This window comes from Phacochoerus africanus, chromosome 11, assembly GCF_016906955.1.
Source record: "Phacochoerus africanus isolate WHEZ1 chromosome 11, ROS_Pafr_v1, whole genome shotgun sequence".
Classification (NCBI taxonomy): domain Eukaryota; kingdom Metazoa; phylum Chordata; class Mammalia; order Artiodactyla; family Suidae; genus Phacochoerus; species Phacochoerus africanus.
This window is the reverse complement of record NC_062554.1, coordinates 6278176-6302284: the sequence shown is the minus strand read 5'-3', so window position 1 is coordinate 6302284 and position 24109 is coordinate 6278176. Positions and strand designations below refer to the sequence as shown.

Here is a 24109-nt window from a genome sequence, read left to right as displayed (position 1 = left end):
TCTCTGCTGTGACCTCCGGGGGAGCACGGCTCGTGGACCAAGGGGGAACCCCTTCAGATCCCTACCTACCCTGGGCTCAGGGATGACCTCCGTGACCCCACCCCCACCCTAGTCTAAGTCGGGCCCCGCCCCTTACTCTGGGTCCTGGCGCCCTCTTCTTTTCCGTCGGCCTGGGCCTGCTTATCACTGTGTGCAGTGGTTTTTGTGCGTTCATTAGCCTTCTCCCTAACTCGACTCTGAGCTTTCCAAAGGCAAGAATCCTGGCTGGGAGTTCCCACTGTGGCTCAGCAGGTTAAGAACCCAACATAGTCTACACAAGGATGTGAATTCCACCCCTGGCCTTGCAAAGTGGGTTAGGGATCCAGCCTTGCCACAAGCTGAGGCCTAAGTCGCCGTTGTGGCCCAGATCCGCCGTAGCTGTGGCGTAGGCCCCAGCTGGAGCTCCAGTGCAGCCCCTCGCCCAGGATCTTCCGTCAAATGCCGCCTCATCCCACCCCAGCACCTAGCATAGTACCTGGCACATGGTAAGCACTCAGTACATCTTCGTGGCGTGATCGATACTCTTCTCTCGGTGGAGAGCAGTTGATTTAATTAGAGAGATGATAGGTGCCATCCCCAGACCCAGGCAGAGAGTTACCTGCCACTCCCCGGAGACCTCCCACACAGTCACCTTGCCCTCGTTCCACCCAGCCTGTCCTCCTGTTGGGAGGGAAGCGTCTTGCCAGGATGTGTGGTGCCCAGGCCCCTGAGTGAACGTGCCACTGGCTGCCGTTCATGCCCCTGCTGCCACTCCTGAAGGTCTGGGACCCTCGCTTGGACCTGGACGCCACGGTGTTCCTCGTCAGTGGTCATTCTTCGTGGAACCGGGGAGGCGGCAGGTCCTCAGGAGTCTTCAGGGTCACCTTGATTGTCTGCCCTCCCCCCTCCCAGCAGGCTGTCGTCGTCTGCTGGCACTTGCTCGGGTTCTGTCAGGACCAAAGGAATCCAGCTTCTTCCCGGGAGCCTGTCCCACTGTAGTTCTTCTCTGACTGGTTGAAATAGATCCTTTTAAATGAGATGTGATTCTCTTCTCTGTAACTACTGTCGGCTGTCCTTTGTACCCAGTCATTTGTTCAAAATCCAGTCTTCAAAGAAAGTTCTTTCAGGAGTTCCCATCGTGGCTAAGTGGAAACAAATCTGAATAGGATCCATGAGGATGCAGGTTTGATCGCAGGCCTCACTCAGTGGGTTAAGGATCCGGCGTTGCCGTGAGCTGTGGTGTAGGGCGCAGATGCAGCTTAGATCTGGCGTTGCTGTGGCTGTGGTGTAGGCCCGCGGCTATGGCTCTGATTCGACCCCTAGCCTGGAACCTCCATATGCCACAGGGGCAGCCCTAAAAAGACAGAAAAAAAGAAAGTTCTTTCAGTTCCAGAGTCTTTGCCTCCCCAGCCCGGCATCCCCGGATCATCTAGTCCTTGTCCTGTGACTGGGCCTGGGGGGCTTTCCCGGTAACTCCCCAGTGCTGCCACCTTCCATCAGCCGCAGTCACACTGGCCTAAGACTCAGGCCCGTCCCATAACCCCAGCCTGAAAGGGAGCTGCCCCAGAGCAGCCAGACTGTGCCTCGGGCTGGGGCATGTGCGCCACGAGGGCGGGACAGCTCGTGGATATGGTGACGGACAGAGCCTGGGATGCCTGAGGCTTTCAGAGCAGGACCTCACTGCTCTCAGACACAGAGACTTAGAAAACACCCCCAAGCAAGACGCTGCTCCCTCCGTCCTTCGGAAGGCCTTCCGACAAGGCACGGGTGGCAGAGAATTGGCGTGTTCACCGCGGGACTTCTCTCTGCCATGCCTTAGAACCAGTTCATACCCCAGCCATTGTCCAGTTTCCCCTCGGCCCTGAACAGACAGGGAGTTCACTCTAAAAAGAGGCCCTGTCCCCAGCCTTCCAGATGGAACACCTTTAAAACGAAGAGGCCTGGGCCTTTTATGAGGCAGCCCTGCCCTCCCCCCAGGCCAGGCCTGGCCCTTTGAGCTGTTGCGGGGCCTGGTTCCTGCCTGTTACTTGGAGCAGATGCCCTTCGGCCCCACCTTAACAGATCGCCCACCTGCCTTTTTCACCCAGAATCCATTTGCACCCCGCCCTACCCCCAGCCTCAAGGGCCAAAACCATTAACCCACTTAGTTCTCCCTTCCCGCCGGAACAAGTGGCCGTCACTCAGGGCCTGCAGGCCTCCCGCGTCTGGCCTCCCTCCCCCCGTGACCTCTCTGCGGCTGCCTGTGTGTGTGACCAGTCAACCGAGAGGCAGGATCCTGCTCCCCTGTCCTAGGGGCTCTTGCCAGTAACATTTCCAGAGTTTCCTGACCTCGGTGACCTCCTCCAGAAGGTTCAGGAAAGACAAGAGGGCCTGCCTTCCTGACCAGCCAGCTTTCTCAGCCTGTGTACCCCACTGGCTTTGCCGCGGCACCTAGGAGGCTTTCTTTGTGAAATCCGAGGCAGGTGTAGACACAGAGCCAGCGTGTGCTCGCAAGGTCCGCTCAGGCCCCTTGTCCTTGAAGCTGCTTAGACCATAGGGATTTCGGGTCCCGAGATCTTAGCGGGTTAGAGATGGGCAGCCCCCACGTGAGGGACGAGAGGCGGTGCAGACAGCGGCGCCAGTCCAATCATGCAGGAGTTCTCTGACCCCTCAGGTGGCCACGCCGAGGGATGGGAAGGACTCCAGGCTTCAGACCCCAGCTCCCCTACCTGCCAGCTCTGTTGCTTTGGACACATTCCCTTGACTTTCTAAGCCTCAGTTTTCTTGTCTGTAAAATAACACCCAGGGAGTTTCTGCCGTGGCAAGGTGGGTTAAGAATATGGCATTGCCACAGCCGTGGCAAAGGAACTTCCGTGTGTTGCAGTTGCAGCCTAGTAATAATAATAATAGCACCTAAGGGAGTTCCCATCGTGGCTCAGTGGTTAACAAACCCAGCTAGCATCCATGAGGATGCATGTTCAATCCCTGGCCTCGCTCAGTGGGTTAAGGATCTGGCACTGCCATGAGCTGTGGTGTAGGTCACAGATGCGGCTTGGATCCCGCGTTGCTCTGGCTGCAGCGTGGGGCGGCGGCTACAGCTCTGATTTGACCCCTAGCCTGGGAACCTCCATATGCGCAGGTGCAGCCCTAAAAGACAAAAAAGCAAAAGCAATAATAATAATAATAGCTCCTGGGAAGTATAACAGAGATTAGTGGGCATGGGGATTAGTGGTGACATGTCTAAAAGCCCCTGGTGCAGGTAGGTGCTCCAGGATGTGTAAAGAAATCAAACTCTCACTCTGCCAGCTGTGATGCCATTCCTGCCCTGTGACACCTGTGCTTCTACCGTGATGGCTTCTTAATTCTGTTTCTGCCGTAACTCCCCCTCCCCTGCAATGCCGCCATGTGCTCTCTCTTCCCGGGCAGATCCTCAGACTCTTCAAGGCCTCGTCCCTCAGGCAGCCTCTCTGGACGTCCTCCCATCGTGCTGCCTCTGAACTCTTCCGTGCTGGGCTGGGGCAGCACAGAAAGGCCACCTCTTCATCTTCGGGAGGCCTCGTAACATAAGGAAAAGAACACAAGCTTGGGAGTCAGACAGACCTGGGTTTATCCACATTTTTTGGGTTTTTTGGTGGCCACACCCACAGCATATGGAAGTTCCCAGGTCAGGGAATAAATCTGAGCCACAGCTGAGACCTATGCCACGCCTGGGGCAACGCCAGCTTCTTTATCCCACTGTGCCGAACTGGGGATCGAACCCATGCCTCTGTAGTGGGCTGAGCTGCGGCAGCCGGATTCTTAACTCCCTGTACCACAGCAGGAATTCCTACCATAATTTTTAAAAATTCTTAGTTGAAGTATCAGTGAGGTACAGTGCTGTATTCATTTCGGCTGTGCAGCAGAGTGACTCAGCTACACGCACATGCACACACACGTTCTTACATTCTTTCCCGTTGCGGTTCATCGCAGGATAGCGAACGTCCCTCCCTGTGCTGTACAGTAGGGCCTGTTGTTTATCCCTGCTGTAGGTAATAATTTGCATCTGCTGACCCCAAACTCCAAGTCCATGCCCACCCCCACTCCCCAGGCAACCACAGGTCTGCTCTCTATGTCTGTGAGTCTGTTTCTAGTTCACAGAGAGGTTCATTTGTGCCATGGCTTAGATTCCACATACAAGTAATACACAGTATTTGTCTTTCTCTTTCTGACTTAGGTCACTTAGTGTGATAATCTCTAGGTCCATGTATGTTGCTGCAAATGGCATTATTTCTTTTTCTCTAAGTAGTATTCTGTTACACATGTACTGCATCTTATTGATTCATTCATCTGTCACTGGACGTTTAGTTTGTTTTCATGTCTTGATTGTTATGAATGGCACTACCGTGAATGCATGTGTCTTTTTTTTTTTTTGGTCTTTTTAGGGCCACACTCACAGCATATGGAAGTTCCCAGGCTGGGGTCAAATCAGAGCTATAACCACCAGCCCACACCACAGCAACACAGGATCCAAGCCACACCTGTGACCTATACCACAGCTCACAGCAATGCCAGATCCTTTAATGTATCTTTTTAAATTACAGTTTTGTCCAGATATATGCCCAAGAATGAGATCTCAGGATCATATGGAAACTCTGATTTGTTTTTGTTTTTGGCCTCACCTGCAGCATGCACAGGTTCCTGGGCCAACAGTGACAGCGCTAAATCCTTTACCTTCTGAGTGACCAGGGGACTCCTCTCTTTTTAGTTTTTTCTGAAGAACCTCCAAACTGTTTTCCCTAGTGGCTGTACCAACTTCTGTTCCCGCCAAGAGTGTAGACCAGCCTTTTCTCCACACCCTCTCCAGCATTTGTTATTTGTAGACTTTTTTTTTTTTTTTTTCCTGGCTACACTTGTGCATCTGGAAGTTCCCAGGCCAGGGACTGCATCCAAGTGAGAGCTGCGACCTGTGCCACAGCTGTAGGCAACACTGGATCCTTAACTCACCGCTCCGAGCTGGGGATCGAACCAGTGTCTCCACAGTGACAAACTGGATCATTAACCCTCTGCACCATTGTGGGAATTCCTGTAGAATTTTTCATGACTGGCCATTCTGACAGGTGTGAGATGGTACCGTCAATTGTAGTTTTGATTTGTATTTCTCCAGTAATTAGCTATGTCGAGCATCTTTTCATGTGCCTATTGGCCATCTCTTTATCTTCTTTGGAGAAATGTCTATTTAGGACTTTGCCTATTTTCAAGTTGGGCTTGTTTTTTTGCTGTCGAGTTGTAGGAGCTGTTTGTATATTGTGGAAATAAAGCCATGTCACCACATCGTTTGCAATTATCTTCTCCCATTCCATAGGTTTTTTTGTTTTGGTTCTGGTTTCCTTTGCTGTACAGAAGCTTGTAAATTTGGTTAGGTCTCATTTGTTTATTTTGTTTTTATTTCTATTGCCTTGGGAGACTGATGTAGGAAAAACAATGGGACAATTTATGTCAGAGAATGTTTTGCCTACGTTCTCTTCTAGGAGTTTAATGGTGTCATGTCTTATGTTTCAAGTCTTTAAGCCATTTTGAGTTTATTTTTGTGTGGTGTTTTTGTGTTGGGCTATATTGTGTTCTAACTTCATTGATTTGCATACATCTGTCCAACTTTCCCAGCTCCACTTGCTGAAGAGACTGTCTTTTTCCCATTGTATATTCTTGCTTCGTTTGTCAAAGATTAATTGACTGTAGGTGTGTGGGCTTATTTCTGGGCTCTCTATTCTGTTCCATTGATCCATGTGTCTATTTTTGTACCAATACCACACTGTTTTGATTACTGTAGCTTTGTAGTATTGTCTGACATCTGGAAGGGTTATGCCTCCTGCTTTCTTCTTTTTCTTCTGGATTGCCTTGGCAATTCTGGGTGTTTTATGGTTCCATATAAATTTTAGGATTATTTGCTCTAGTTCTGTGAAAAATATCATGGGTAATTTGATAGGGGTCACATTAGATCTGTTGATTGCTTTAGGTAGTATGACCATTCTCACAATATTTTTCCAGTGCAGGAACAAGGGATATCACTCCATTTCTTTGAATCCTCTTTAATTTTCTTTATTAATGTTTTATGGTTCTCAGCATAGAAGTCTTTCACCTCCTCAGTCAGGTTTATTCCTAAATTTTTGTTTTTGTTTTTTGGTTCAATTTTTTAAGAAATTTTTTTCACATTTGCTTTCTGATGTTTCATTGTTAGTGTAAAGAAATGTGATCTGTGTGTTAATCTTGTATTTTGCTAATTTGCTGAGTTCATTTACCACTTCAAGTAGTTTGTGTGTGAAGTCTTTAGGGTCTTCTATGTATATAGTGTCATGTCATCTGCATATAGTGACAATTTTACCTCTTCCAATTTGGGTACCTTTTCTTTTTCTTGTCTGATTGCTGTGGCTGGGGCTGCCAGTATTGTGTTGAATGCAGGTGGTGAGAGTGAGCATCTTCATCTGGTGCCAGTTTGTAGCAAGACTTTCAGCTCTTCACCATTGAGTATAATATTAGCTGTGATTTTGTCATAAATAGCTTTTATTATGTTGAAATATGTTCCCTCCATACCCACGTTGATAAGAATCTTTATCATGAATGGATGTTGACTCTTGACAAATGCTTTTTCTGCATCTATTGAGATGATCGTATGGTTTTTGTCTTTTCTTTCATTGATGTAGTTTATCACATTGATTGATTGCCTGTGTTGAACCATCCTTGTGAACTCAGAAAGAATCCCATTTGGTCATGGTTTATGATCTTTTTTATGTGTTGTTGGATTTGCTAATATTTTGTTAAGGATTTTTGCATCTATATTCATTAACTGATGTTGGCCTGTAATTTTCTTTTTTGGTGGTGTCTTTGTCTGGTTTTGGTATCAGGGTGGTGATGGCTTCATAGAATAGCTTTGGGCGTGTTCCTCTTCAGTCTTTTGGGAGAGTTTGAGAGGGACTGATAAAAGTTCCTTGTATGTTTGACAGTTTGCCTGTGAAGCCATCCAGTCCTAGACTTTTGTTTATGAGGAAGTTTTGTATTTTTTGTTTTGGTTTTGTTTTAATTACAGATTCTGTGTCACTTTTAGTGATTGGTCTGTTTAAATTATTCTTGATTTGGTTTTGGTGAGCTGTGTGTTTCTAGAAAGTTGTCCATTTCTTCTAGGTTGTCCTATTCGTTGGCATGTAATTGTTCATAGTATTCTCTCATGGTTATTTTGTATTTTTGTGGTATCACTTGATATTTCTCCTTTCTCATTTCTTATTTTGTTTGCGTTCCTTTTTCCTTCTTGGTAAGCCTGGCCAGAGGTTTGTCAATTTTCTTTACCTTTTTTTTTCTGGGGTTTTTTTTTTTTTTTTTTCTGTTTTTAAAAATCTCTATTCATTTCCTCTCTGATCTTTATTATTTCCTTCCTCCTGCCAACTTTAGGTTTTGTTCTTCTTTTTCTCATTCTTTTAGGTGATAGGTTAGGTTGTTTATTTGAGATTTTTCTTGTTTTTTTGAGGAAGGCCTATATCACTATGAATGTCCCTCTAAGAACTGCTTTTGCTTCATTCTGTGGATTTCATATGGTTGTGTTTTCATTGTCATTTGTCTCCATGCGTTTTTTAATTTCCTCCTTGAGCCTTTGGTTTTTTTGGTAGGCAGACCTGGGCTTAAATCTCACCCTCCAGTGTGACTCTGGGAAAGCCAGTTGCCATCCTGGAGACTGTGGGCCTCAGGATGTCCGAAGGCGGATCCAGCAAACTCGCCCTGACCCTCAGAGACTCAGACCGGTGGAAGAGAGAGAGATGGGAACAGGCGGTGACAGCAGGCAGGTGCGCCAGCAGGGCCCGAGACAAGGGGCTCTGGGGATTCCAGGGAGGAAATACCTGCTTCTACCTGGTGAGCAGGGAGGTGGAGTCACTTACAGAGAGAGCCTCTGAGAGGATGCTGAGCTTTAGCCTCATCAGGGCGGGCTGCTGGGTGTTTGTCAGACAGATTTCTCCAGAAGGTTCTGAGCTCCCTAGTGCCCGTTTTCCACCCCTGACCTCTCCAGAAAAGTAGGTACACTGGCTCCTGCAGGTTTTCACCTCTGAGCATGCTGCTTCTGCCTCTGTTACTGGCTCGTGAGCAGGAAGCCTCTGCTTTAACACTTGACTGCCAAGTACGAGAACAGGCTGGAGGGCGGAAGGAGAGGCAGGACGCCTGGGAGACAAGTGATTAGAGGAGGAGGGAGCCTCCTTCCTCAAGCCCCTGGAGCTGACTCATCTCAGTAGTTCCCAGGCCACCGTTAAGGTGCTTTTGCAGCTTTTTCCTCCCAGGGATGTGAACCCACCACCAGATCCGTCTTCCTAGGAACGCGATGCCATCATGCAGCTTTCTCAGCCGGGGTTCCTCTGGAGGATTAAGCCCTAGTGCTCTGAGGCATCTCTTGCACACAAGGAATTAATTTTTCTCCCAGGCATCTAAAGTGGTATGAGAAATGGACCGTTCTTGGGAGAATTGAGAAAATCATTACTCAAATTATTTCCCATTTGTGGTTCAAAAGCAAAACCCCAGTTAAGAAAGGTCGCAAGGCAAGAGCCAGGCAGTGGAGTCAACAAATGAACACAGCCCCCCCCCCCCCCCCCCGAGGGGCCGTGTGTCCTGGGCCCGCTGGGACCGCGCTCAGGTTTGCTCTCCTCATCTGGGGGTGGGAGTGCGCCCTGCCTTCTGCGCTTTCGCCGGGGTCGGGCAGGTGTAGTCGCGGCAGAGTAGGCGCTCTGCGAATACCTTGCTAACGTCAAAACACCAGTGCTCACTGTGGTAAAACAGCAAAGGAAAAGGGACTCCCACTCCTCCGACGTCTTTAACCCGGTCTCAGAGCAGCTCCAGCCTGACCTCACTGTCCCCACTGCCCCGACGCTCCAGCGACGCCGTGACATCAGTTCCGCATTCCGACTTCAGGGCCTCTGCTCCGCTGGTGCCTCTCCTCTCACTTCCCCTCAAGGACTTTGTTTTTCGGCCGCGTGGAATGCCTTCTACCCGTCAGTCCCCAGCTCTAGGGCCACTTCCCTCCTGAAAGTCCTCCCCGTTCCTGGGGTTTGGGTCCAGCCCCCTCACTAGACTGAGCTCGACGAGGGCCAGGGCGAAGTCTTCCTCCTCGGCCACAGTGTAGGTTAGTACAGTTTGGAGGCGCTGAAGTCGCCAAAGCCACTGTAGGTTTGGATGCCCCCCGAGGTGTGGTGTCTTTGCTCCCTGGCCCGCCTGCCCGTGGTGGCATAATGTGTCTGACTTTTCAGAACTTCACGTGGGACGCTGTCGTCTTTCTCCTGGCAGTCACAGTGCCACTGCCTTTCCAGCCACCATTGCTGCTCACCCCAGAAACATTGGGCTCTTCGAAACCCACTAGCACCTTCCCCAGGGCATTCCTTAGCCGCTTCCCTGCTGGCTTTCTCAGCTCTTCCTTGTCCTTGTGTCCAGGTAAGAGCGTCCTTAAATTCCCCCCATCACCACCTGAGGCCAGGAGCCCTTCCCGTGCGCCGTTTTCCCTTCAGCAGCCTGGGACGTTGCTGTCGGGGCCAGAGGCTTAGGGCTCTGTTTCTTGTTCGGCTTTGCTCTCTGCCCGATGTTGAGGAGTCTGTCTGTCCTTTATAGAAATGTCACCCTTTGATTCCTGCCAGCAAGGCAGGGAAGGAAAACAAGCCCTGGGCGAAGGATCAGAAGCTCTGGCTCTGCCACCAGCAAGCCCTATCTCCTTGAGGCAAAACCCTTCTCCTCCAGAGTAAAATAGAGGAATTGGGGGAGCTGATCCCCAGGACCCCCCCCCCCAGCTCCCGAAACTGCACCACCCCCGGAAGAGCCTCCTTGTTCATTTTTCAGACACTCTCGGAGCTCCTCTCCTGTCGGCCTCGCCCTGTGCGCCTGGAAAGGAAAGGTGATCCCAGAAATAGACCCCGGACGTGGGCTTTGCCCTTAAGGAGCTCATAGGCAGTGAGGAAATCAGACAGTTTAGCAAAAAAGCAAACAAACAAAAATGCTGTGTTGTGGCTCAACGGTAAGGAATCCGACTAGTTTCTGTGAGGACGCAGGTTCGATCCCTGGCCTCGCTCAGTGGGTTAAGGATATGGCATTGCCATGAACTGTGGTGTGGGTCACAGACGCAGCTCGGATCTGGCTGTGCTATAGGCTGGCAGCTGTAGCTCTGATGGGACCCCTAGCCTGGGAACCTCCATGTGTTGTAGATGCGGCCCTAAAAAGACAAAAAAATAAATAAAATAAAATGCTATCTGGAGTATTAATGGAGATGTTTAGAAGGAGCTGATGGATCCCAAAGAAAGGGCCTTTTGAGTCTGTAGGGAGGGCAGGGCAAGCGTGGTGTGGGAGGTGGCGTGCGCCCTGGGTCTTGAAGGGTGAGTGCGCGTTCCCCGAGGCGAGGGGGGACGGCCGAGGGAGCCCCTGCTCGGTCAGGTGCACAGCAGGGAGTCGAGGAGAGCTGAGTTGACTGGGGATGGATTGAAGGGTCGGAAGGCAGGGATGGGAATCGGGAGCCGATAACAAAGCCCTCGAACATAAGCCCCGCCAAGAAAGTAGAACTTTATCCTCTGGGGAGAACCAGTAAGATTAAGGGGAGGGAAGGATGGAGCTTGTGTTTAATGTGAAAGACGGTTTAAAGTTTCAGGAATGTGTATCAGTACTCGAGTGGATAAACACATATTGGATTGTTCACACAGTAGGAAAGTAAGTGAATGAACGAATGAATGCACCAACTCTCGTGCTCTAGAGCAGCACAGGTGACTCACCAGGGTCACGCCCTGGGCACAAGCCGGACATGGGAGAGTGTATAACTGCGGTTATACACAGAATTCAAAACAGACAAACCATCCAGTGTGGAGCAGTCAGGATACTGGCTACCCTCTTGGGGGCAGGTGGTGGCGGAAGAAGGCACCCAGGGGCTCCTGGGGTGTGTCATGTTCTGTGTCTGTGTCCAGACATGGTTATACCCGCACCTGGTGAGAAGTCTTTGAGCTGTATCCACCCTTAGGCATTTCTGGTACATTTCTGTGTCTGTGTGTAGGAAGAAAAGGTGGAGAAAATAGGGAAGAAAGGATAAGGAGGGTATGATTGGAGAAAGGGAAGAAAGCTATTTTAATTGTCTAGGCGAGGTTTAAAGCAAGGCATTTGCAGTGGGAGAGGAGAGGAGACGGCCGGTCCCAGAGAGGTTTAGGAGTGGAGTCGGTAGGATCAGTCTGGGAGCCGGGAGGAGGGGTCGAGGTCGGGTCCACGCTGTGGGTGGGCTGGGCGGCCGAGTGGATGGGGCGCGTCTGCACTGAGGTCCGGAGCCCTGGCCGGGCCAGCGGGTCCCGCGTGGGACACGCTCGTCTCCCTCCTCCCGCTTTCAGGTGTCAGGGTCCCCTGCTTGGACTGTTCCCTTGCTTCTTTCGCTCTTCGTCCGCACCGGATGAAATGCTAACCCCGGTTTAAACTGAAGAGCTGAATGTTGCTAAAGGAAAAAAAAATCACGCGACTGTGCGAACGGGACTCCCTTTATCCCATGTATGGCTGTGAACCTGAGACTCTCGCCACTGCCAGCCACCCTGCTACCCTCCGGGAGTAAAATCCGTCTTATTCAGGACCAAGGCAGCTTTCTTAGACCTTCTTTCTCCTCAAACCTCCAGCGCTCCCCTTTCCCAAGTCCCAGACGATCTCCCCTCCCACGCTGTAGAGGCCACAGACCGCAGAGAGAGAGGCTCTTCCTCCAGCTGGGCCCGTCGTGCTCCGCCGTGCTGCCCGCCTTCCTCTGTCATGCAGGAGCGTCCTGGTGTCAGCTCGGCCTACGGCTCAGGCGCCTCTTTCCTCCTCTCACATCCCCAAATGCGTTTCTCCTCCAGTGACCCCCTTTCTTTCCTGCATTATCTGTTTTCTCCTCCCTGATGCCTCGTTCCCATCAGCATAAAAACATGCCTTAAGAGTTCCCACCGTGGCACAGTGGAAACGAACCCAACTAGGAACCATGAGGTTGGGGTTCGATCCCTGGCCTCGCTCGGTGGGTTAAGGATCCAACGTTGCTGTGAGCTGTGGTGTGGGTTGCAGACACAGCTTGGATTTGGCATCAGGGTTAGGGTTAGGGTTAGGGAGCGATGGAGCTGTAGCTCCGATTAGAGCCCTAGCCTGGGAACCTCCATATGCTGCAGGTGCGGCCCTAAAAAGCAAACAAAACAAAACAAAACAAAAAAAAGTAAACCGAAAAAATCATGCCTTAATATCAAACCGAAAACCCCCCTTGACCTCCGTGTCTTCTCCGGCTGCCGCCCCAGGCCTTGGCATCCCTGCGTGCAAAGGCCGCACGATCGTGACCCCTAACCCCCGGTTTACTTCCCCGGCTCCATTTCTTTCTTCAGTCTCAGCGTCATCATGGCCAAAATATATAATTCCGGTTTTCTCCCAAAATTGGTGTCCCCCAAGTCTTCCCTGTCTCAGTGAATGACACAATCGTCTGCCCCGTTTTCAAACCACAAATCTTAGAGTCCTCCTCGAAGTCTCTTTCCTTTCCACCCCCCGTCAGGTCCTTCGGTGAGTCCTGCAGCTGTGCCTCCAAAGTGCAGCGTGACCTGTGCTGTCCGCCCTGCCCGTTGCCGTAGCTCGAGTCCTGGCTCAGGACCACGATCCGCTTCTCCTGGGCGACCCCCATGCTTCCCGACCGGTGTCGCCATGTCCACCCGTGTCTCCCCGAGTCCATCCACCAAGTAACTGCTAAGAGGTCTTTTTAAAACATAAACCTGGAGTGCCCATTGTGGCGCAGCGGAAATGAACCCGGCTAGGAACCATGAGGTTGCAGGTTCAATCCCTGGCCTCTCTCAGTGGGTTAAGGATCCAGCGTTGCCGTGAGTTGTGGTGTAAGGTAGCAGGTGAGGCTCGGATCCCATGTTGCTGTGGCTGTGGCGTACGTAGACTGGCAGCTGTAATTCCAATGTGACCCCTAGCCTGGGAACCTCCATGTGCCTCAGGTGTGGCCCTAAAAAGCAAAAAAAAAAAAAAAAAAAAAGGAAAAGCAAAAGAAAAAAGAGAAAAACACAAACCCTGTCTTTCTCCTCTTCAGAACCTTCTGTTGGCACAGCAGGGAAACCACAATGAAATCCAAACTCCTTTGCAGAGCGCACAGCTCTTTGCAGGGCACACCCTGCATGCCTGTGTGACCTCATCTCTAGCCACACCCACACCGCCCCCCCCCATTCACTGTTCCTCAGTGGCACTGGCCGTCTTTTGTCCCTCAGGCTCCTCCCCATCTCAGGGCCTCAGTCCCAGCCTCTCCCATTGATGGGAATACTCTGCCCCAGGGGGAGTTGAGGTGTCAGCTCACAGGTCCCTTCCTCAGAGCAGCCTTTCCTGACCACCCTAGTGACAGAACGTCCCTGGCCACCTTCTGTCCTATTGCCTGTTCTGTCTTCTCCATGGACCTTATCAGCCCCTAAAATGACCATGTGTATTTGTTTGCAGGTTTGTCACCTCCCTTTCTGTCCCCACTAGGATGCAAGCCTTGTGATCACAGAGACCTTGTCCCTTATCTTACTGCCGTATTTATGGCTCCTGGGGTGGGGGGACCTCGCAGCTGGCATATGGTAGGTGATGGATAAATGGCCGTTGACCAGCCAGGGAACCTGTGGGACACGCTTGTGAAGGCTGTGTAGCCGGCGGTTGGATCAGTGGTCTGCAGCTCAGGAGAGAGGGGACTGTAAGCTGGTCGTGGAGATTCGAGGACTGTCCGTCTCTTGGGGGCGGCGGACGCTGGCGGCGTCTGAGTTGTCCATGGAAAGTTACGGCTGAGGAGGCCAAAGGACACGACCGAGAGAGCCTGCCTTTCAGGTGCGAGCCTCCGAAGCGGCGCCAGTGTGAGTGGTTCAAGGAAACAGGGAAAGGAGAAGCAGGAGAGAGTGGGGAAGGGGTTGCTCTAAGGCAGTGCCTTTCAGACCATCTGTGAAAAGCCTTTCACAGGTTTTGGTTTTCATAAAATACAATGAAAAGTAACTGTTAGAAAGTTTGTATTTTCAGATGGTGTGCAGAATACAGGCACACGTTTGTCATTAGGCTCAATAGGTAGAATTACTCTTACGTTGCTATAAAAGTTGCAGAACACTTCTCATGCTCATCTCATTGAGGGCTGGCATCGGCGTTCACAGACTAGCATTAGTGTATGGGTGACACTTGAAGCATCCTTGCTCTCGGGGTCCCCCTGGGCAGAAGGGGCGGGCAGATGAGCAGAATCTGACCTCTGCCCTCAAGTAGCTTAAAGTGCAGCGGGGTGGACAGTTTGAGGTACACAGTCTAATGCATGGCATGGGGTACGCGGTCACGCTGGAGGACGTGGGGTACACGCTGTGGCACGGCGATCAAAGCACCAGTAGGATGTGGGCCCTGGGGACCAGGGTCTGCCCCAGCACTGCTGTGTCTGACGCCTCAGGACCTCTGGCAGGTCACAGCCCCTCTGTGGCCTCGCTTTTTTCATCTGTATGAGGAGGAGATAGCTCACATGATTGGAGGCCAAAGTCTTCCAGTTGTTTGGACACTGGCTGCAGTCCCTCCACGCCCGCAGTTTTCTGGGCGGGGCGGGGGGGGGGGTGACGTCTGAGGGGTGCCCAGTTTCTTCAGGGGATGATGAAAGTATGCTGAAAGGACGTTGTGGCGGTGGAGGTTACACTGCTCTGTGAGTAACTTGAAAGGACATTAAGTTGTGTGCTTTAAACGGGTGAGCTTCATGCTATGTAAAGCTATTTTAGAAAGAAGGGAGGGAGGGAGGGAAAGAGGGAAGGAAGGGGAGAAGGAGAGAGAGAGAGAAAGAGAAGGAAGGAAAGAAAAGGAAAGAAGAAAGAAAATTCTTCATGCCCCCTAGAACCAGAAAAGACGGGCTTAGATGGGAGGCTGGTCGCAGGCCAGAAGCCGGCTGGTCCCATAGCTGGGTGCCGGCTGGTGTGCTGTATGCGAAGAGCCCTTGATTGTACAGAAAAGTTTCTTGTTACAGATGACTGTTCAACACTTACCTGTCAGTTTCTCTTGCCCATCAGTATGGCAGCCTTTTTATTGATTTCCAGTTATTACTTTAACAAGTATAGCACTCCTGGAGTTCCTGTGGCTCAACAGGTTGACAGGACATAGTGCCCGTGAGGATGTGGGTTCGATCCCTGGCCTCACTCAGTGGGTTAAGAATCCGGCATTGCTGCAAGCTGCAGCCTGGGTCACAGATGTGGCTCAGATCCGCTGTGGCTGTGGCTGTGGCTGTGGCTATGGCTGGTGGCTACAGCCCTGATTCAGCCTCTGGCCTGAGAACATCCAGATGCCGCAGGTGCGGCTGTTAAGGCGGGGAGGGGAGCGAGCATAGCACTCCCTGTTCTGTGAAGCTTCAAGTCTGGCAGGCAGCGTTCACGCTCAAAGGGGTCGGCAGCGTCTCTTGGAGCTCTGGGATTCAGGTCCAATCCCCACCCCCGCACAGTGGCTTAGGATCCAGCGTTGCTGCTCCTGTGTCATAGGTCACAACTGCAGCTTGGATCTGATCCCGGGAGCTCTGTATGCTGCAGGGCAACCAAATAAATAAATAAGTCCAGCAGAGTGTAGACTTTAGGCACATGACCTCGGAAGTATTCGCTAAATAGTACTGCGACTGGGCATTATTAAGGAGGGTTAGTGGGCGCAGGAGCGAGTGATGGAGACCTAAGCTAGTCCCAGGTGGCTGAGGGGCATCTTCCCTGGGCACAGCGTGTATCCGTGGAGACCTGAACGGTAGATACTAGCCTGTCCCTGAACTTGAGAAGATCCCGTGGAGGGCGGTGGCCGTCAGTCATCCAGGAGGACCTGGCGGTCCCTCAGGGGCATTGTGGGGACAGAGGAATTCCGTGGTGGTGTCATTGCAGTTCATGTGGCAGGTCAGGACGAAAAGGACCCCTCGCTGACCCCGAGCCCTGTCTGCTGCCCTTGGCCCAGTCAGTGCGGTGATGAACCTTCCTCAGACCTCCAGGGAAAGATATTTCTGTATCCCAGATCCTGTGGCCCTCGAGGAGTGCCTGCAGAGTTGAGTTAGAGATGAGAGCGCCTGGGCACCAGGGCCACCTGGCATCCAGCACCCGCATTTCATCAAGGCCTTAATGGGCTCCAAGCCGTCCTCAGCTGAGCCTGGCTGGCATCCGGCATGACCTCACCACTGCCAGCAACTGCAGCCGGAGGCCAAGGCCCCACGGGTGGTGGGGCCGGGGCGGGGGGGGGGGGGGGGGGGGGGGGGGGGGTCAGCAGAGGTCGGGCCAGGTCTGCTCTGCCTGCTCTGCTCTCCCCCGCCTGCCCGCGGCCTGGGAGCATCTGAGCAGGATTCAGGTTTCCCAAGGCAGGGCCAGCTGCCCTTTGCCAGCCCGCTCATGCCCTCCGGTGAATGTGCCCCTGGGTGGAATGCACAGAGAAAGGGCAACGTCAGTCTGAAGGTCAAGGCCTGCGAAAGAGCAGCAGGGGCCCGTTCCCGTCCCCGTGTCAGATGGATCAGAACCAAGGCTCCCTTCCCACGAGGAGGCTGCTTCTAGTATGCGCATGCCCAGAGGGAGCACAGCTAGTATGCGCATGCCCAGAGGGAGCACAGCTAGTATGCGCATGCCCAGAGGGAGCACAGCGAGGCGCGCTGTCAGCTGACCCCACTGGCGCCTTCCGGATCGTTGCGGAGATGAACTCTCTTAAACGTACCAGAAGAAAGGGTCTTACCCCTTGGGGAGTCCCTCAGAAACCCCCTTTGAAGGAATGAACCCCGTGCGGTGGGGAACACGGACTGGGGTCAGGTGCCCTAACTCAGCCTTTCTCTGGGACCTTGAGTGTGTCCCTTTCGCCTCCGTAAGCCTCGTGTCCCCGTCTGTACAATGAGCTGGACTGGAACCTCGAAGCTCCCTTCCCTCTTCAAATTGCAGATCTGAGTGTTCGTGTGTATGCAGCAGCTGTTAATTGTTTCCCTGCAGCCGACAGCACCTCCCACTCCAGGTTCCTTTGCGCTCGGAGCATCCTTTGCTTTATCACACTTAACACAGGTGGCTGTACAGCTATTTGGTGAACAGAGTCCCCTCCCCTAAGCACGCGAGGCCTGGATCTGCAGGGCTCGTGTCCCCAGCCCCGCGCACTGTCCTGGGCATAGCACAGATGCTAAGGACATGCTTGTTATGTTTGTTTATAAATGGGCACTAGACTGTAGGAACAGGGAAAAATGAGACAGGCCCTTCCCTCAGACTGTGCCTTGTGGCGTGATGGTTTGGAGAGAAGCCCATACACAAAGCACATTCGAAAACACAGCAGCCGTGGTAACGGAGGTCTTTTTTTTTTTTTTTTTTTTTGCTTTTTAGGACTGAACCCGTGGCATATGGAGGTTCCCAGGCTAGGGGTCCAATCGGAGCTGAAGCCGCCAGCCTACACCACAGCCACAAGAATGTGAGATCCAAGCCATGTCTGCGCCCTACACCACAGCTCATGGCAACGCCAGATCCTTAACCCACTGAGCAAGGCCAGGGATTGAACCCGCAGCCTCATGGTTCCTAGTCAGATTCGTTCCCGCTGCACCACCACAGGAACGCCGATAACGGAACTCCTGAGTTAAATGTGAGCAAAGGCCAGAAAAAATGGTAAGTGTGATACATGAGGTGAAGGGGAGAAGGCTCAGGGCTGTGGAAGGCTTGGTGGAAGAGGAGCCGGAAGCAGACCCCAAAAGACAGGCAGAGCCCCACTGGCGGTGGGGAGGAGGGAGGCTCTTCAGGTGTGGGAGCAGCAGGAGTGAGCCTTGCATGTTTGAGACCTGAAAGAAACTGCCACCATCGGATGACGGGTGTGGAGGGCCTCGGGGGTGAGCCAGAGGGCGTGAACTCAACTCCCAAGTCAGTAGAGAGCCCCCGAAGTGACTCTGTTGTTGGCTTATTTAGCAACTGTAGTGATTTTTACTTTAAAAAATGTAAAAGAGGCGTTCCCGTCGTGGCGCAGTGGCGACGAATCTGGCTAGGAACCATGAGGTTGCAGGTTCGTTCCCTGGCCTTGCTCAGTGGGTTAAGGATCTGGTGTTGCCGTGAGCTGTGGTGTACGCAGCTCAAATCCCGTATTGCTGTGGCTGTGGTGGAGGCCGGCGGCCGTAGCTCCGATTCAACCCCTAGCCTGGGAACCTCCACATGCCATGGGTGCTGCCCTAAAAAGCAAAAAAAAAAAAGAAAAGATTAAAATGTCAGGCAGCGCCAGAAGATATATATGTAGCGGCACGGACATCTCCCACATCCCTCGTCCCCTCCTCTGAGGCAGCCCTGGTCGCTTTCCTCACTGTGTGCTCCGTGCTGCTGCTGTAAACAAATGTTTACATCGCCGAGTCATTCGTACAGTTCCGCAGATAAGTCTGAAACGGCTCTCACGGGACTCAAATCACGGCGTCGGCGGAGTTGCCTTCCGTGGAGGAGACTCGGCGTCTTCCCTGCCTTTTCCAGCTGGGAGAGGCCGCCCGCATTCCTCCTCTCAGCCCCTTCCCTCCTCAGGCCCGCGGCCGCTCCACGCCGTCTCACCCTTGAGCTCGGGGCACTGCTGCCTCTGCGCCCCTTCCTTATGACGACGTGGGGCCCGCCTGGATGCTCCGGGGTCGTCCTTGCACCTCAGCTGAGCTGATGAGAAACCCTGCTTCCCCTCGGCCGAGGAGTTCTCCCTGCTCCCAGGTTTCGGGGGTTAGAACCTAGACCTCTTTGGGGCCATTATCTGCCTGTCGCAGGGTGGGATACTTTACAAATACTTTATTTTTCTTACTGCCTTCGAGTAGTTAGTTTTGAATAGTTAAGTTGCACACAGTGCAACATTCAAAAGGATTTTCGGTGAAAAGTCTTGGTCCCCCCCCATCCCTGACCCAGGAATTGTCCGGTTTCTCCCCTGTGTCATTATTAATTTTCCCTTGAAATTAATAAGCAGCCTGTGGTGAGGCCACGTCCTTCTCATCCCGACCTCCCTCTAGACTGAGCTTCCATTGCTGGTTCTTCCCGAGTCAGTCTTCATGTAACGGTTACTGAAGCTTCCGTGTTTTCCCCAACTCCAGCGCTCACTCCGCCGTGGACCGGTCGGGGCCTGGCGGTCTCTGCTCTCGAGCGCGCTCCGATTCGCGGCTGTCTCAGTTGTCATGCTGGTGCCAGAGTTGTCGCGGTTTGGTCGGTGTGGCATACCCCTCTATTTTCTTGCTTGCTTTTTTAAATTTCCGTATTTTCTGGTATAACAAGATGTCCACCTTGCTCTTGTCCTGGAACCAGCCACTTCTCTGAGGAGCCCTAAGGGTTTCCAGTGGGCAGTGGGTTTGGGGACCGAGACGGGAGTGCCGGATGTGCTTATTACACACGTGCATAAACACACACACGTACGTGCACATGCACACGCCTGCTTGAGAAGCCCCGAGAACACCGGCACCTCCCCCTCCAGTCATCATTTCAGGCTTCTCCCTGTCTTCTCCTATGTCCACGTCCCTTCTTGTGCAGTGAGAACTCTGGCTCCAAACAGCACGGATACATGTATTCATGTGCTTAACCCTGTAACACACCTAAAACCCTCAGACCTGCTTCACCGTAGCCACTAGAGAAAACACTCACTAAAAAGAGTTTAGGCGGAGTTCCTCTTGTGGCTCAGCGGTAACGAACCTGACTAGTATCCATGAGGACGCGGGTTCAATCCCTGGCCTCACTCAGTGGCTTAAGGATCCAGCGTTGCCGTGAGCTGTGGTGTCGGTGGCAGACGCGGCTTTGATCTGTGTTGTTGTGGCTGTGGTGTAGGCCAGCAGCTGTGGCTCTGATGGAACTGCTAGCCTGGGAACTTCCATATGCTGTCGGGACAGCCCTAAAAAGCAAAAAAAAAGAGAGAGAGTTTGGGTTAGGATTTGTTTACAATCCTTTTTTTGTTTGTTTGTTTCCATTTTTGGCCACCCCATGGCGTCTGGGGCTCCCAGGCCAGGGGTCAGTCCCAACCTCTGCTGCAGCAGTGCCGGGCCCTTAGCCCACCGTGCTAAGCTGGGGTCAAACTGTGTCCCAGCGCTCCCAGGACACCGCCAAGCCCGTTGCACCACAGCGGGCGCTCCCGCTGACAGCTCTCCCGCCCTCCATCCAGGGCTAAGGGTGCCCAGTCCAGTACTGGCTCCTCAGTTCCTCAGGTGGGTGTTTTTCCCTTCAGCGTGTTTATGTTGTTCGTCTGGAATATAGTTGGGTTAATTTTTTCAGTTTGCTTTTGGTTTTGGAGGTTTTGTCCTCTACACACTCTTGTTGTTTTAATGTAGAGAACATTAACTTTTTGCTGAAAACCGTGCATAGAAGGCATATTCAGCGAGGTCGACCTCCCTCCTGTGTCCCTTTCGACCTTCCTTCTGCTCCCCTTGGTGAGCCCTGGCCGCGTGCAAAGAGCAGGTTTTTCGCTTTCTGGTCTGTCCTCTCTGTGTTTGGAATCGCGTGAGCAAATACGTGTATGTTTTCTTGCTTCCCTTCTTCCTACGTAAAAGGTCGTGCATGCTCTTGTGCAGTTTGCTTTTTCCACCTCCCACGTTCCTGGAGCTACTGGGTGGCGCTTCACGGAGATCTTCCTCATTCTCCACGGCCGGGGAGTCAGCTGTCGCGTGTGCGCGCTGTGCATCCTGTGCCTGGTCTCCAGCAGTTGAGAGTTACAGGCGCCGCTCGGGGAATAACCTCTCGTGGACACCTCTGGGACTGTGGGAGGTGGGGCTTTGCCGTGCGGTTCTGGGAGGAGTGTTTCTGGGTCACATGACAAAGGCACTCCCTTGGTTAGATACTGGAAATTTCTCCTCTGCAGAAGCTGTGCCATTTTGCATTCCCACCGTAATGTGTGAACGTGACTGTTTCCTCACAGCCTCGCCCACAGAGTGCATTGCCAAGCTTTTGAGTTTTTGCCAGTCTAGTAAGGTTGAGAAATAGGATTTTAGTTTGTTTTGAGTTTGATTCTCTTATTACGAGTGAAGTAGGCATCGCTGCGCATGTTAGGAGCCGTTTCCTTTCCTTTTGTCAGTCGTCTGTTCGTGCCTTTTGCCCGTTCTCTGTGGGACTTTTGGTCTTTGTTTTCCTCTCGATTTTTATAAGTTCTTTGGAGTTCCCATCGTGGCACAGTGGAAAGGAATCCGACTGGGAACCATGAGGTTGCGGGTTCAATCCCCAGCCTTGCTGAGTGGGTTGAGGATGCGGCATTGCCGTGAGCTGTGGTGTAGGTGGCAGACGCGGCTCGGATCTGGCGTTGCTCTGGCTGTGGTGTAGGCCGGCAGCTGTAGCTCCGATTAGACCCCTAGCCTGGGAACCTCCGTATGCCACAGGTGCAGCCCTAAAAAGCAAAAACAAAACAAAAACAAAAAAAAAACAACAATAGCTATTTGTAGATATAGATATGTATTGCAAATGTTTTCTTCCCTTTTGGACTGATACAAAAGTTTTAATGTTTTTCATATAATCCTGACATACAGCCAGGATTGAGAACCACTGGGATAGTTTGTGCAAATTGGAACTGTTTTTTGTTTTGTTTTCCTTTTTAGGGCCGCACCCGCAGCCTATGGAGGTTCCCAGGCTGGGGGTCCAACCAGAGCTACAGCTGCTGGTCTTCCCTGCAACCACAGCAAACGCAGGATCTGAGCCACGACTGTGACCTGCACCACAGCCACAGCAACGCCAGATCTTTAACCCACTGAGCGAGGCCAGGCATCGAACACACATCCTCATGGATCCTAGTCGGATTCTTAACCCACTGAGCCGCAGCAGGAACCCCTGGCTTTTTGTTTGTTTTTAAGGAGAATGCATACAGAGAAAGAAGGACAGGGGCTGAGGACTCAGCCTCAGGTGTTGCCCGTGACTTAGGACAGGAGAATGAGCAGGAACCTGCCGAAGGAACAAAGGTTTGGGTGCTGCGTGTCACAGGAACAAGGTAGAAGAGAGTCCGGAGGAGGCCGGATGGGGCAGCGGCGGTGGTTGCCACGGCCTCGGGCGGGGCAGAGCTTCCTGGGGTGGCGATGAGGCCCGCAGCCTTACCTCTCCGTCCCGCTCATCGGGCCGAGAGAGGGCTTTTCTGCCGTCTGGGAGCGACGTCGTCCTGCGTCACGAAGGGGCCGTAGGCGGCCTCTCATGATCGCCACATCGAAGGAACACAGCTCAGCGGCGTCGCAGCCGGGGCCGCATGGTTCCGGCAGCAAGCATCTCCTGAGCTCCTTCCCTTCCAGCGCCAGGTGCCCTTTTGGGCCTGGGACACCCCCCGCCCCCCCCCCCCCCCCGCCCCGCCAAGACCTCATGCTGTTTCTCCCTCACCACGTTCTAAAATGTCCCAGGTTTCCTTGAGCCAAGGCCCCCCATCTGTTTTGTCACGCGGCGGCCTCAGCTCTGAGACAGACTTGCTGACATCCTTAGACTCAATCAGGGAAACCAGGCTGGGAAAAAAAACGCCCTCATTAGCACCAGCAAGAGTCCCCACCAAAAATGGTCCTGTCGGCGTAGATTACAAGTCTTTTGCCCTCTTCTTCTTTTCCTCATCTCCCTGCTGCCCTTCCGTGTGTGTGACGCGGTTAGGCATAAAGGGGGCCAGTTAATACTGGAAGAATCCTTCTGGCAGTGGCTTCTGGTTGTTTTCAGAAGCACCAGTTGTATGTGGGAGACGCGTAATCCCTTTCAACCTCGACAGGGTGGAAGAGCAGACATCCGTGCTGCAGCGCCCCTGTGCCCGCAGCTGCAGCCTGTGGCATTTAACGTCAGAGCTGAAAATACCTGCCTCCGTACTCCTGATTCTCTCCATCCTGGGAAGTGCAGTTAGCAAGACTCTTCATCCGTCTCTGTTTCTGCAGGTGTCCTCAAAGCCAGCTCTAAGTAAGGCCTCCCATCTCTCTCAAGGTCCAATATAAAAGCCTGTATGTGCGTGAACTTCATTCCAGCGCGCTTGGCTCACCCGCCGCTCTGACGTACTGATGCTTCTCATCCAAGCAGAAGCCTTCGCGTAGCTTTGGGAATAGACCTGGCGGCTGAGTGGAAGCAGACGCCGTCTCTTGATAACCCCTCTCCCCTGCTCTGGACACTGGGCTGGGATGGGTCAGCAGAAGCTTAAACATCTGGTCAGCTCAGTCCTTGGGGGTGGTGGGTGCTTTGTAGACAACCCATCAAGATTGATGGGCCCTGTAACCAAATTAGCCAGATGTGTGGGCATTGTGAGCCCTTTGCTCAGCCTGCCCTCAGTGTCGTTAGATGGAAGGAGACATGCGATTAGCATGTTTGAGGCTGCTGTGTTTTTAGTGCATGAACAAAAGCTGCTGCCTTCTGCAGACTCTGGCTCTGCCCCAGACACCAGCAGTATAATTACGACTGCTAAATTCAGCCTGGACCCCAGGCTCGGCTGCCTCGGTCTCAGCTGTCATTTGCAGGAGGGGGAGGAGGGTGCTGAAGCCCACGGACCCAGGCTCTTATTAGAGTCCACTTTGAACCCTGCCCGTCCAGAGCCTTTCTCTCCCTGCGGACAGTGGCTCCCAGCTGCTTTCTGGTCTCACAGCCTGCTGCCGCCTCTAAGGGTAGTCTGGGCTGGACTGCGGGGAGTGGGGTGGGGGGGGGCTGGCCTGAAAGCCCACGACGTCCAGGAGCCTTGCCCAAAGTGAAAGTGAGCTAAGGAGCCCCATACTTGCAGTGCCTGTGTCACGTGCTGTTCAGATCACTGTCCCTCGTCTCGAAAATCCTTAGGTTTGCTCGGAACAGAAATCCTTGGCAGGAATTTCGGCCTCTCTCTTTTCCTTGCCTGAGTCTGTATGTGAAACACACGCGAATGGTCCTTTCCACGCTCTTACCCCACCTTTTGTCCAGTGAGAGCAGCCTGCGTACTCGCCTTAGAACAAACCGGCGTGTTCACGTCTCCAGGGACTCTGCTGACGCCTCATGTTCTGTACCATCTGGTACCTGGTGTGTCCACGCCCAGCCCTCCTGAGACTCTGGTCCACATTCCCTCGGGGGCGAATGGCATCGCCATGTTACCCCGACGAGAAAGTGTCTGTGAGTCTGATGACGCGGCCCTCACTTTCTCCCAAGTCCATCCTCTCTCCTGTGTCTCTGCCACCCTCGTCCAGACCTCCTCATTCTCACCCGGACTGTTGTCGGAGCCCTCCTGCTGGTCTCCCTACCTCTTGGCTTTGACC

General features: G+C 52.7%; 1 protein-coding gene across 4 annotated transcripts in view; it reads left to right on the top strand.

Annotated features, from left to right (window-relative positions):
- CLPB (caseinolytic mitochondrial matrix peptidase chaperone subunit B) overlaps positions 1-24109 on the top strand; it is a 144407-nt gene that overhangs the window by 70490 nt on the left and 49808 nt on the right. The gene's annotated exons all lie outside the window — the stretch shown is intronic.